The sequence below is a fragment of the Diabrotica undecimpunctata genome, chromosome 10 (assembly GCF_040954645.1).
Source record: "Diabrotica undecimpunctata isolate CICGRU chromosome 10, icDiaUnde3, whole genome shotgun sequence".
Classification (NCBI taxonomy): Eukaryota; Metazoa; Arthropoda; class Insecta; order Coleoptera; family Chrysomelidae; genus Diabrotica; species Diabrotica undecimpunctata.
The window spans coordinates 41,593,236-41,606,423 of record NC_092812.1 but is presented as its reverse complement, the minus strand read 5'-3'; the positions used below and the strand labels follow the sequence as shown (position 1 = coordinate 41,606,423).

Sequence of the window (13,188 nt, the reverse complement as noted above, 5' to 3'; positions counted from 1 at the left end):
TTATTCCTGGAACTATATCATTGTCAATACGGGCATTAAAATCACCCATAATGATTATATTATATATTCATCAATTGGGGTCTCGTTTATTACAGTCTGAAGGTGTTCGTAGACGTTTACCCTTGTGGTGGTATCTCTGTTGTTCTCTGGTGCATAATATATTGCTATTACATTCAGAGGTTTGGCATCCAGTTTAATTGGTACACTTACTATTCTTTCAGAGGTATATTTACATTCTTGTACTTGGTGTAAAAAATTTTTGTGTACTAACGGGGTGACTCAGGACTATCTAGAACTCGAAGAGGAAAAATCAAAAGCATCAGTATATATAAACGGACCTCTTCCAAGGCTGTGGAAGCTCATTAAGAGATGTGTTAATCATTTTAGAAGCAATTCCTTAAATAACTTATGGGTAGTAGAGAAATCAACCTATAGGAGAATTTATTGTTTGTATGTTTTCCTGGTTTATGTATTAAGAGTATGTGTGTCATTTTAGGGTCAGGCCATGGAGCTGGGGTATCTACATTGTATAAATGACGTGTACCCTATCCTCCATGCTATGGCATGCTGGACGAGCCATACAGTCTGTAGTCAACACCCCGAGGTGTGAGCGGGAACACAAATTGTATCAATACTCATACGCTTATGAAACGCACCTGGCGGATCATAAGGGCCTTCACATTTTACTCTGTTTCAACTTGTCTTGAGTAAAATGTCTTTAATCTTTCCTATCAGCCTCTCTTGGCTAACTCTCGTTTTTTTCCGACCCCGAATGGCTATTAGGTTTCCGAGGGCAGACGGGTCACTACATTTACTCCTACTACATACTCTTCACAAATCCTGGTCCTCCAAGTCTGGGGGTTTGAACGATGGGCCAGCACCCCTTCTTCTAGAAAAAAGTTATTTGCTAAAAATTTCGATCAAGAGCCTCGGAATAAGGACGGAAACAAAAGACGACGACTGCTTCGAAAAAGGACTATGAGATTGGCCACATGGAATGTACAAGGTCTAAGAACCAAGGAAACTGAAGTTTTTCAAGAATTAGAACGACAACAAATAGACATATGCGTTCTTACAGAAACAAAAAAAAAAAGGAAAGGGAAATGAAATCAAGAACGACTATATTAATTTATACAGTGGAGTTGAAAAATCATTAAGAGCAAAAAGAGGTGTGTCTATAGCCGTGCATACAAAACTCAAAAACAATATCAAGAGTTGGGAAGAGATAGACGAGCAGATCATTATGATGGATCTTGAGAAACATGGGGAGACGATAGTTATAATAGGAGTATATGCTCCTAGTGACGATTCTGATACAAAAGTTAAGGATGAATTCTATGACAAATTGCTTGACGTGTTGACCCATGTAAACCGATCCAAAGAAATATGCCTATTAGGAGATTTCAATGCTCGGGTAGGCAAAAAATTACAAGACAATGTGGTAGGAAGATATGGTGAAGACAAAATAAACAACAACGGAGAGCGACTCATTGATCTTTGTGAAACATTACAGCTTAAAATAATGAATGGATTTTATCAGCACAAAGATATACATAAATTTACCTGGAAACAACCAAAGAAAAAGATAAAATCTATAATCGACTATCTCATCCAACCAGAAAACAAAAGGCTCCAAACAAATGACGTAAGGGTGTATCGTGGTGCCGAATGCGGATCTGACCACTATATGGTGGTCGCAAAAATAACCATACACTACAGGAAAGTAAACAAGAACAAAATTGAACAGGAGAAGGTAGCAGCTTCCACAAAGATAAGATATAATATTGATAGCCTCAAACAAGAATCAGTACAATTCCTCTACAAACTTAGACTAGCCTCAAAACTAACTCACTTAACTCGAAGAGAAACAGCCAAAAAAGAATATCAAGATATAAAAAATTGCATTCATCAGGCGGCCAAAGAGGCATTGGGGTACGAAGAAGCTGACAAAAGAAAAAATCCTGAGTGGTGGAACGAAGAAGTAGGAAAATTAATTAAAGACAAAAAAAAAGCTTATCAAACATGGCTATCCGCGAAAGACTCAGAAGACCGCAGAATTTACAGCAGACTCAACAGGGAAGCAAAGAAGGAAGTCACTAAAAGAAAAAACGAAATGTGGGAAGAGAAATGCGAAGAGATGGACCGATGCTTAGGAGGAACCAAAGTGACACAAGCTTGGAAATTCATAAAAAGTATTAGAAAAGAAAGAAAAGATGAGGGAAATATAAACCTGATTCAAAATAAAAAGTGGGAAAAATATTACGAAACGCTATTAACAGAAAGTAGGCACGAATTTATGGAAAGACCTGACCATATTTCAATGACAGAAAACTCAGAGGTGCATAAGATAAACAAAGAAGAACTGAAAAAAGAATTGAAACAAATGAAAAATGGAAAAACACCCGGGCCTGGAGACATTCCCATCGAGTTGGTAAAACATGGACCGGATGCTCTTTTGGAAAGCTTAGTGAATATTTTTAATAAATGCTTAATTGAAGGCCAAACGATTCCAGACGATTGGAATTTGGCCCACATTAGCCCCATTTATAAAAAGGGAGACAGAAAAGAATGCGGAAATTATAGAGGCATTAGCGTAACTAGCTCGCTGGGAAGGTTATATGGTCGTATATTGAAAAGAAGAATAGAAGAGGAGTATAAAGAAATTGAAGAACAAAGCGGCTTCAGAGCAGGAAGATCGTGCGTGGACAACACATTTACCCTTCAACAAGTAATTGAAAAACGAACAGCTCGAAACCTCCCTACGCATCTGGTATTTATTGATTTGGAGAAGGCTTATGATACAGTTCCTTTAAAACTCTTATTTAGTGTCTTGACGAAAACGGACCTTAGTAAAACATATCTAAAAGCAATACTGAACATCTATAAATGTCCTCAAAGCACTGTAAAAACAGGAAATACTTTCTCAAGGGTATTTACAGTAACGAAAGGCTTGAGACAAGGATGTTGTCTTTCCCCCACCCTATTCAAAATATATATCCAAGAAGCACTGCACCAGTGGAGACAAAAATGTGCGGGAATGGGGTTGAAGCTTAACAACCATTATCTGACAACGCTGTTCTTTGCAGATGATCAAGTACTAATTGCAAGCTGTGAAGAAGATGCAGATTATATGCTTAGAAAGCTCAAAGATGAATACGAAAAATGGGGGATGAGTATGAATATGTCTAAAACAGAATATATGCGAATAGGCAGTGAAGACGAAGACCCGGATTTGGAAATTAGACAAATGAAAAGATGCTACGAATACAAATATTTGGGAAGTATTATCTGCAGTAAAGGAACAACGGAACGAGATATAGACTATAGAGTGCAACAAGGCAGGAAGAGTGTTCAAATTCTAAATTCGATACTTTGGTCCAACAAAGCTACTATGAAAACTAAAATGACTATCTACAAAGTAATTGTAGAGCCCATTCTTACATATGGAGCAGAATGTTGGCAAATGACAGTAAAAGGAAAGAAAAAAGTTGACACGGTTGAAATGGACTACCTAAGAAGAGCTTGCCGTATATCAAGAGTAGAACGTATACCTAATTCTGAAATTAGAAGAAAAACAGATAGAGTACATACAACTTCGGAAAGAATAGAAACTAGACAGTTAATATGGTATGGACACGTACAGAGGATGGACGACAACAGATGGCCAAAAAGAGCTATGGAATACAATCCAAGTAATAGAAGGAAACGAGGAAGACCAGCCAAGTCTTGGATACAAGGTGTTATGGAAACCATGAAAGACAGAGCCATTGATGAAGACACCTGGAGAGATAGAAAAAGATGGCGATCGAAATGCTGGAAGCGGCAGAAGCTGTAGGATCCCCGCTTATATATATATATATATATATATATATATATATATATATATATATATATATATATATGTGTGTGTCATTTTCCAAAAGTTCTATACATGTTTAAGTTTAAATGTTACTAACTAACTACTAGGGAATTATTAGTCTAATATTTTGCTGGTCATTGCTCCTACTAAGCTCTTTAAGTTGATGTTTGTCTTCTTCAAATGAGAACATCTTTTCTAAAGGGAATGTAAAGGTATGAATTTTTTTGCTAATTATACCTTGCCGATGGTTATCTGCTGTTTTATAAAAGGAAAATGTGTACAAAATCTTTTGAGTTTAGAAGTTGCATTTTATTCGTAGTATTGGGTCTTTTTAAACATGGATTTTGTGTCTAATATTAAAAGGCCAGCCTGAATATTTTATATTAGGTGCAGGTTATTTTATGTTTTCTTATTTGAATATACCTAAGTATAAAACATGTATAAAACTTGAAACACAAAGCATTTATAAACATAGCATAATACAAATATAGATTTAAAATACAAAGTTGGCCTGCCAAAATCGATATCATGTCATAAAGCTCCGGAAAGAGCTGTTAACAAATATCAATAACTTGTATATTTTGACTCGGATATATCCGAATCAACCTAATTTCGAGTATTATAGAAAACTCTTAGACAGAACTCACTTTCAGTAGTTTAAAAATAGCAAAACTTGACGAGCTATTGAAAACATTTTAACCAGAGTATCTATGTTTCAAAACTTAATGCCAATATAAATGTACTGCAAAGTATTCGATTTCTATTTATAAAATTTATTTCCAGCCATTCATCCCAACCACGAGTCAGTTTGTGTTTTATAAACAGCAGAAATATTGTCAATATTATTAGAATTAACAAAGCCTTTTGTTGCGGTTTGTTTTAAGTAGAGTTGTGGGGGGTCTGCTAAGGGGATACAGTTCCAGTCTATTTTCGGATCAGTTCTATAATGCACATCGAATCTAGATCAATCTTGTCTCATAGGCGCGCCTCCCGACGCGTTTACAACCGAAATCTTGTTAACAACACATAAAAATTTTCAACTGAAAAATAGATTAAAGCATTGATAAACGCGAAAAAATGTCATACGAGGATACATCATAATGTTCGAAAACCTTTATATATTTTAATGTCTTATCTTTATCATATTTTTCTCAATCATATTTTTATAATACTTTCGTTGTACTTGGTGTTTTGTACCTTTGTGGGATATGGAAAATTTTTAAAAATGTATTTAAACGTTGAACTGTAAAAATTTTTAGAATACATAACTTTCTATCATAAATATTTTTTATCATAAGGCACTGTATTTTTACCTTTGTTTTCTCTCCTTTATATGTTTAATCCTATTTACCGTGGCCTAGTTTTTCTGTGTATGTTATATATTATAATGTCCTGATGGGCCCCTGGACGCGAAGCGAGTGACCCATGCTAATTGTATGTGTTTAGAGATATATATGTGTATAATGTATATATATTTTTCTCTTCTTTTCGTTAATTGTTGTACTGATTTAACATCCTTTAAATTTATCTATTTTAGTCTATTCGATAGCAAATAATTTAAAAACTTTTTAATGCGCCTAATGAGATTAAAAGATCATGTAACTGGCTGTATGGCAAACTGCCGAAGCCATAATATAAAAAAGGCACTGTATTAAGTTTGTTTTTGCGATAACTATCCTTGTAATGGTTGTATTTTAGTTAGTATATACTTAAATAATAATCTGATACCCACTGTTGTGCTTTAAACTTTAATAAATAAAGCAACCCTACTGGTACAGTGTAATACAAAATACACAATATTCTGCTTTGTGTCAGCTTTAAGTGCTACCGTCACTTGAGTCTTACATTGGCTCTCTTGAGTCTTCTTTCTGAATGGTTCCCATGTTGGAGCTGTTATTTCTTATAAATACTGGCAGATTTGATCTGATTAACAGTTTGTACCTTGCAGTCCCTATAAAGGTCATCGTTACGGTAGCGTCAAAATACCTCGAGAGGCCTTTTACAAGGCATTGGGCGATAACCATTTTAAGGCAGACTATAGACTTTCGAAGTTATCCTTCAAGACAACCAGAGGCCCAATGACTCCAATCAAAGTCCTGCAGGTGAACCTCCAACATAGTAAGCCAGCTTTAGCAGAACTTACTATTGCAATAAAAAAATTCGATGTAGCTTTAAGGCTAGAGCCGTGGGTATACCAGGGTCCATCCATCAATGTTCATTAGGGACTAGGTAAGGATTTCTTTATTCGGAGGGAGGAGGGCCAAGTTGTCGTTGAGGTTGGATTGCGAAGCACTTTGGAAGCTATTGAGACGTAGCCGATGTTGTCGTCGAAATCAGAAGTGAAAAGTTCTGATTGGAATTCGATGTTTTTTCCAGATTTTGTGTGTGAGGGTAGACTTAACTATGACAAGGACTGTGTCTCTAGTTACTATTGTTCCTGTCATTTTCACGTTATCAGCCAACTCCAGAACTAGTGTATTTCACTAAAATTCCATTGTTGGCTGATTGCGTTAAAGGTCTCGTCAGCTTTCGAGAGATAGCCCTACCACAAACCGGTCTGTAAGAGTCTGTGTGAAGGCATGACAGTGATGGAGGCTACCACTTTGTTGATTGGTATTGTTCCGTCAGCCGTTTTTAAATTTCCAGCCGACTTCAGAACTAGTTTATTGCACATTTTGTTATCGAGTGGCTGCGTTAACGGCGAGATCACGTTAGGTATAGTGGAAGAGAACATCTTTCACTGTCATGCCAAATTGTGTGTGTGTTTGTGTGTGTTTGAATTATGTTTGTGTTTATGTGTTGTGTGCTGAGTACACGATGATGAAAACTGTGTTCTCTAGTGACCATTGTTCCTGCAAGCGGTTTTCGCGTCGACTATCAACTTTAGAACTCCTGGATTGCACTTAAATTATTCTATCATTGGTCGTTTGCGTTAACAGCGTCAGTTATGAAAATAGTTGCGGCTATTTTCTCGGGGAATATATAGATATCATTGAGTAGTGAGATTGGGAAACAGCAAAAAACCAATCACTCCTGTCTGGGGTAAGGAAAAAGGATATGGTTAGAGACGGGTACAGAAAGCTAGCGGAGTAGCTTCAAGGATGTCAGCGTACTCACCTGGGAGAATGTCAATGCAGGATTGCATTAGAATGGACGGAAGATGAAGTTTTTTGTTTTTTGGCTTGTGGGTTCGTAGGTGACCAAAGGAGAAACAGGAACTTATTAGGGTCTCTTGGATATTTGATAATGGGCCTTTGCTGACTCTGGCGGTAAAGTTCTTGTTTACAGAGTTTATTCTCTCGAATATGGTTGCAAAGTTTGAGATGATATGGATTTCACGGGATGGAAATCTTTAGGGTTTGTAGTTTGCAATACGCAAGATTCTACGTTCGGCTGTTAGAACTCTACATTTCTGATTTCTTTAGGAGTCAGTACAAGTTAGCCTTATACTCTATAACGGATCAAATATAGGGTTTTATAATAATATATATGAGAGTCTTTGTGTTTGTTTTGCCAATTATACCTTCAAGTGGTCTTAGGAGTCTCTCTTTCTAAACGTATCTAAACTTGGGATCCCAGTTAGGAGTCCCTGTAAATAAGACACTCAGATAGGATGCTGTTAAGCTGATATTGAGCCTTTCTCTCATCAATTCCAGGAAGATTTGGTCATGATTATATCTGTTGATTTTGGTTGTTGTTGTGGGGCTACGAAACACAATTGTTTGTGTTTTTGCAGCATTTAGTGTGACTCTTTACTTATTGCACCAATTTTCGAAGCTGTTAAGTAGAATTTGTGCTTTCTTAAAAGTTTCCTTAGGATGGTATGTTCTCGATGTTGAGAGACGAGCCGTATCAATTACGTAGAGCAACAACTGTGTGCCTGGGATGTTAGGATTTGAGATGTTGCTATTGTATATTATGTACAACAAGGGAGCTATCACTGAGTTAAGGGTTTTGAGAGTTGATTGTATATTTTGGCTCTTACAGTTCTTTTTTTGAGATATGGATGTACAATTTTTGTACGAATTGCAATGATAACCTGATGTCAATTAGCCTTCGAGCAAGTCTAGCGTGCCAGACTTGATCAAAGACCTTTTGTATATCGAGAAACGTGGCTATGGCGATGAAGTTATCGTTAATGGCTTGTGTGACTTTGGTTGTGGAGTCTATTAATACATTTTCTGTGGATTTACCAGATTAGATTATATATTAAAATTTGTTGAGATGATGTTGTGAATTTCGAGAAAATTATTGAGTCTCTTCTTAAGGATATACTCAAGGACTTTCCCTAATGTGGTAATTATAGATATTGATCTGTAGAATTCCACATCGGTACGGGGTTTACCCGGATTGGGTATCATTATAGTGTTAGCCACTTTCCAAGTAGAAAAGTGACTATTTTTACCATATATTGATAGTTTTTATTAGAAGAGGGATAATATGTACTCTCAACAAGTTCTTTGAGACATAATATGAAACATGGTACCAGGGTCAAATAAAAAGTCTATCGTGCATTAGTCAATTCCTAAATTTTAAACAGCCAATTTCCTAAAGTGTTGAGGACCTGTATAATAGTCAAAGGATATTATAATACTGCCGTTGATGAATTTCCGTTCCATTGATTTAACTACTGTAAAGATAATAATTGCACAGGGAGAGAGTATGAAGGAAATGATTTTCAAATAGCATACCTTTCATATGATGACTCCAAACAACCACCTCATGAAACAGCTAGTAAGAGCATGCACGATAAATCGGCTGCAACTGATCATCGGCTGTGATGCTAATGCGCACCACATGATCTGTGGCAGCACGGATACCAATGAAAGATGTGAATCATTACTCAACTTTATTACAAATAAACTTATGGTAACTCTCGTCATATATACTGGGGAGTATGTCAGGCAGACTATAAGCTATATGAAGCATAGAGAGACTCTAAATGGTAGCTTTTCTACCCAAATCTGGCAAAATCTGACAAAAAAAAGGCCTTGAAGCCGATAAGTCTGACGTTATTTATAATAAGAACTCTAGCAAAACTGCTCGATAGCACATCATGGATAGTTCTCGTTATACGTGGAGCACTCGACACCACCTCCCACGAAGCAAGAAGCAAGATCTTCCAGAAACTTGTATATAATGCATACAAATATAATTGCTGAGACGGCACCATCCATATTTTGGCCATTTCTATTAATCTGACAAATTACGTGAGTTCTACAAATGAAGACCTTAAAGCAACAATGGTGCAAGCCACAATCTTACTAAAAATGAGTTATATCTATTTTTCAAATGGTGAGGTTCCTATCTACCTACAAAATAAAAACTACAGCTTGTGCTTCATAGATGACTCCATGAGTTATAAATATCCTTGTTACTTTTATACTGAAATCAACTATTTTTAGCGGAACAAGGCTACTAACTACCATATTTTTATAATGGCCGCTTCAATTGGTCGGACAGCTCCACAAAATTCGTTTTATATGAAGACTATATTGAAAGTAATAGTGATAGTTAACGCTCTTCAGGTAGTGAACCACAGGTGAGTAATTAAAATTTGTGGTTTGTCCCCTTTTTAAGTAAAATTATTGTAGCTTAAATTTTCTTTTTTTTATTTGTAATAAACAATGTTAATATCATTTCTATTGCTAAAATACCATAGCCACCTACTACTGCTTTCGTAATATTAATAAAAAAAATAAATCATCCTTGCTTTGTATGTTATAATATCGATTTAACGTCGAGTTGTGGCTTATCTCCTTATTGTCTTAAAAATTATTACAAAACTTTTATGCTAGTCCCAGGATTATAACACTATTTTTGTTTGCAGGCAAATGAATTTTCTGCTGCTACTGAAACAAAAAACGATTTGCTTGACAAACGAGGTTCTCTTTCCACGCCGGAGAAAGCCCCTTCTTCAAGATGGCGCCAGACAAACCTAGAGAGACAGACTAGACATAAAAGAAAAACCAAACAAAATTTGGGCCCTAGCTATGTAAGTAAACGCCAAAGACAAGTACCCGACAGGGAAATCAGACCTCCATGCAAGTGTAGCAAGAAATGTCGAGATACTTTGCAAGGAAATGAAGCACAGATTTTTAATGCGTTTTGGAATTTGGGTGGTTGTATAGAAGATTTGAAGAACCTGGCGTTGAAGGGACAACAAAGAAGAGGAAGACCGAGACTTAGGTACCAAGACAACTTAGAAAATAATTTGAAGTCTATTGGAATTAGAGCATGGAGAAGAGTTGCCAGAGACAGGGGCGAATTGAGGATTGTTCTGAAGAAGGCTTTGGCTCATAAAGAGCTGTAACGCCACTGATGATGATGGAATTTGGGTGACTATGATAAACAAAATATTTTTTTATCTTTTGTCCCCAATCAAATCTGCTCCAAAAAAAAGACCTTATCCCTAAAAAAACAAAAAACATGTATCGTCGCGAAATGTGTCAATACAATACTTTGTAAAGATCAAGGGTACATATGTAAATATATGCAAACAAGAGTTTCTTGCAGTTCATGGATTGCAAATTAAAAAAAAAAGAATTCAACTTTTATGCCAACAAATGTACGAAGGTGTTAGTACCCCAAAACAGATAAACGTGGCAAAAAAACACCAGAACAGAGCAAATAAAATTGATGACTGTGATCGTGAAAAAGTAAAAACGCATATTAAGTCCATCCCAAAATACACTAGTTATTATAGTAGGCAAAAAAATCCAAACAAAGTGTACATACATAATGATTTATCGATTTCTGCTCTTTATCACGATTATTACCTGGAATGGTGTCGAAATAGAAATGCCAATCCAATAAAAGAAGCTACTACAGAAATGTTTTTGCAAGGAGTTTAACATTGGATTTAAATTATCCAAAACGGACATTGCAATAGTGCGTGCCCTCCAAATACAAAGATCTGGCAGGACCCTGGGCTACCTAACCTTTCGGCATACGCCCGTTAGTGAAACCTCTGCCCCTACCAGTCCGACACCAAAGTGAAGGTGCCACACGGCGCGTACCAAAACCGTCCCGTGGGTTACCCCGTGGGGTTACCACGACACGTCTACTACACACGTCCCGTGGGGGCTCCACCTTCCCCGTAGTACCTGTGTTGTGAGTAGCTTGCCTACCCGTTACTGCCACACCACTGGCGGATAGGTTCAGCAGGTGGAGGAATTTCCACCTCACGCGTAGACAGGTCGCCGCCAAGGATCTCTCCTCTACCACTCTTGGATCTCCCGGTGGGTACGTGCCGGGACACCCACACCACGCCTGACCAAGGTCAGGAGAGGTGTATATGGGCCCAGCTCGTTCAACCTCACCAGGCTCTTTTGGAATGAGAGTAGAGTGGTCCCACGAGAGTCTCGTCTTGGATACTAGGAATGTAGACCGGTGACCGTGTCGTCGAAGCGACGGTGCGCGTTTCTACCAACCCGACACCTCAAGCGACGGCTCTCCACCTCTCGATTCCTACCCATTAGTCGCCTCTTACGACAGGCAGGGCTTTCTGACCCCGGCCGTATTCTTATCTCCGCGAGCCGGACGGAGACCCAAAACGGACACCTGCAAAACCTGTGACTCATGTTGGGAGTACAGAAGCATCAGCAGACAGGTTAAAGATTCAACTTGAGCTACACCATCGAAGGGCCGAAGCTTTGCAAAAAAGCCTGAAAGATGAAGTAGAAAATGCTAAGAGAACGAAAGACACACTTGTGATTAGTTTTGATTTACAGCAAGCTCTACCTGTACCTTCATTAACAGTTGGTCCTGCTTTTTATTTACGAAAAATCTGGACCTATAACTTAGGAATACATGACTGCGTTGAAGATATGGGATATATGTATATGTGGCCCGAACATTTAGCAAAACGTGGAAGTGACGAGATTGCTAGTATATTATATAAGCATTTAAAAAAAAATCCTACTGAACAGAGGAAGCTTGTTGTATATAGCGATAATTGCGCTGGACAAAACAAAAATTGGAAGATTGTATGTCTGTGGCAACAACTAGTTAAAGAAAGTGTCTTTGATACAATAGAACATAGATTTCTAGTAGTGTGACACACTCGTCTACCTTCTGATCTGAACTTTGCAATTATTAAACAACATAAACACCGTTATTTAAATCAGCTGTATACTCCTGCTGATTGGTATCAAGCAGTCTTAAAACTAAAAAGGAAAAATTCTTTTAATGTCATTGTTCTACAGCAACAAGATATTTTCTCTTTTAAGGACATAGGATCCAAAATATTGCCAAAAAAACGAAAACAGAAAATAAAGAAAAGCTGAATGTCAGTAAGATCTGCACATGGACGAAAAGTGCCTCATACCTGACCATCAATTCGGTTTTCGTAACCAACATGGTACAATCGAACAAGTTCACAGACTATACACAACAAAAAGAAGTAGTCTCGAGAACAAGCAATACCAGCCTGCAGCCTTTTTAGACGCCTCTCAAGCTTTTGACAAGGTGTGGCATACAGGACTTCTGTACAAATTAAAGAAAAATTTACCTTACCCTTACTTTAAACTGCTTCAATCATACCTTACATAAAGGAGATATCTGGTAAAATATAGTGAAGCCTATACAAAACTCTACCCCATCCTATCTGGTGTACCTCAGGGTAGTGTGCTCGGACCGATTCTGTACCTGATATATACGGCTGACTTGCCAATAAGCAATAACCTAACGCTTGCAATATTCGCAGATGATACTGCTTTCTTGGCCTCTCATAGCAACCCAATAATAGCATCAGAGAGGCTGCAACTACATCTGAACAAAATAAATGAATGGCTTAAACTCTGGAGAATTAGAGTAAACCCCTCAAAATCCACACAAATTACATTCACTCTAAGAAGAGGTACATGTCCACAAGTTAACCTCAATAGACATCCTTTGCCCCAAAAGTATGACGTAAAATACTTAGGTATACACCTTGACAAACGTCTAACTTGGACCAAACATATATGGACGAAAAGGCTTCAATTGGGAATTTTATATAGAAAACTTTACTGGATGTTGGAAAAAAACTCGCACCTATCGATTGACAACAAGCTGCTGATATACAATACAATAATAAAACCCATTTGGACATATGGCTCACAGCTCTGGGGTTTAGCTAGCAAATGTAATATTATGATAATACAAAGATTCCAATCCAAAACTCTGAGAACAATCGCTAATGCACCTTGGTATATCCAGAATGATGCAATACATATAGATCTTCAGGTACTAATAGTCTCTGAAGAGTGCAAAAAATCTTCTGAACAATATCAAAACAGGTTGCGGGTGCATCCTAATACCCTGGCACACAATCTTCTCAACAACCA

The 13,188-nt window shown here is 37.4% G+C and overlaps 1 pseudogene; it reads left to right on the top strand.

Annotated features, from left to right (window-relative positions):
* The first annotated feature begins 5,731 nt into the window (after positions 1–5,731).
* On the top strand, positions 5,732–12,147 carry LOC140451695 (uncharacterized; annotated as a pseudogene).
* The last annotated feature ends 1,041 nt before the right edge of the window (positions 12,148–13,188 follow it).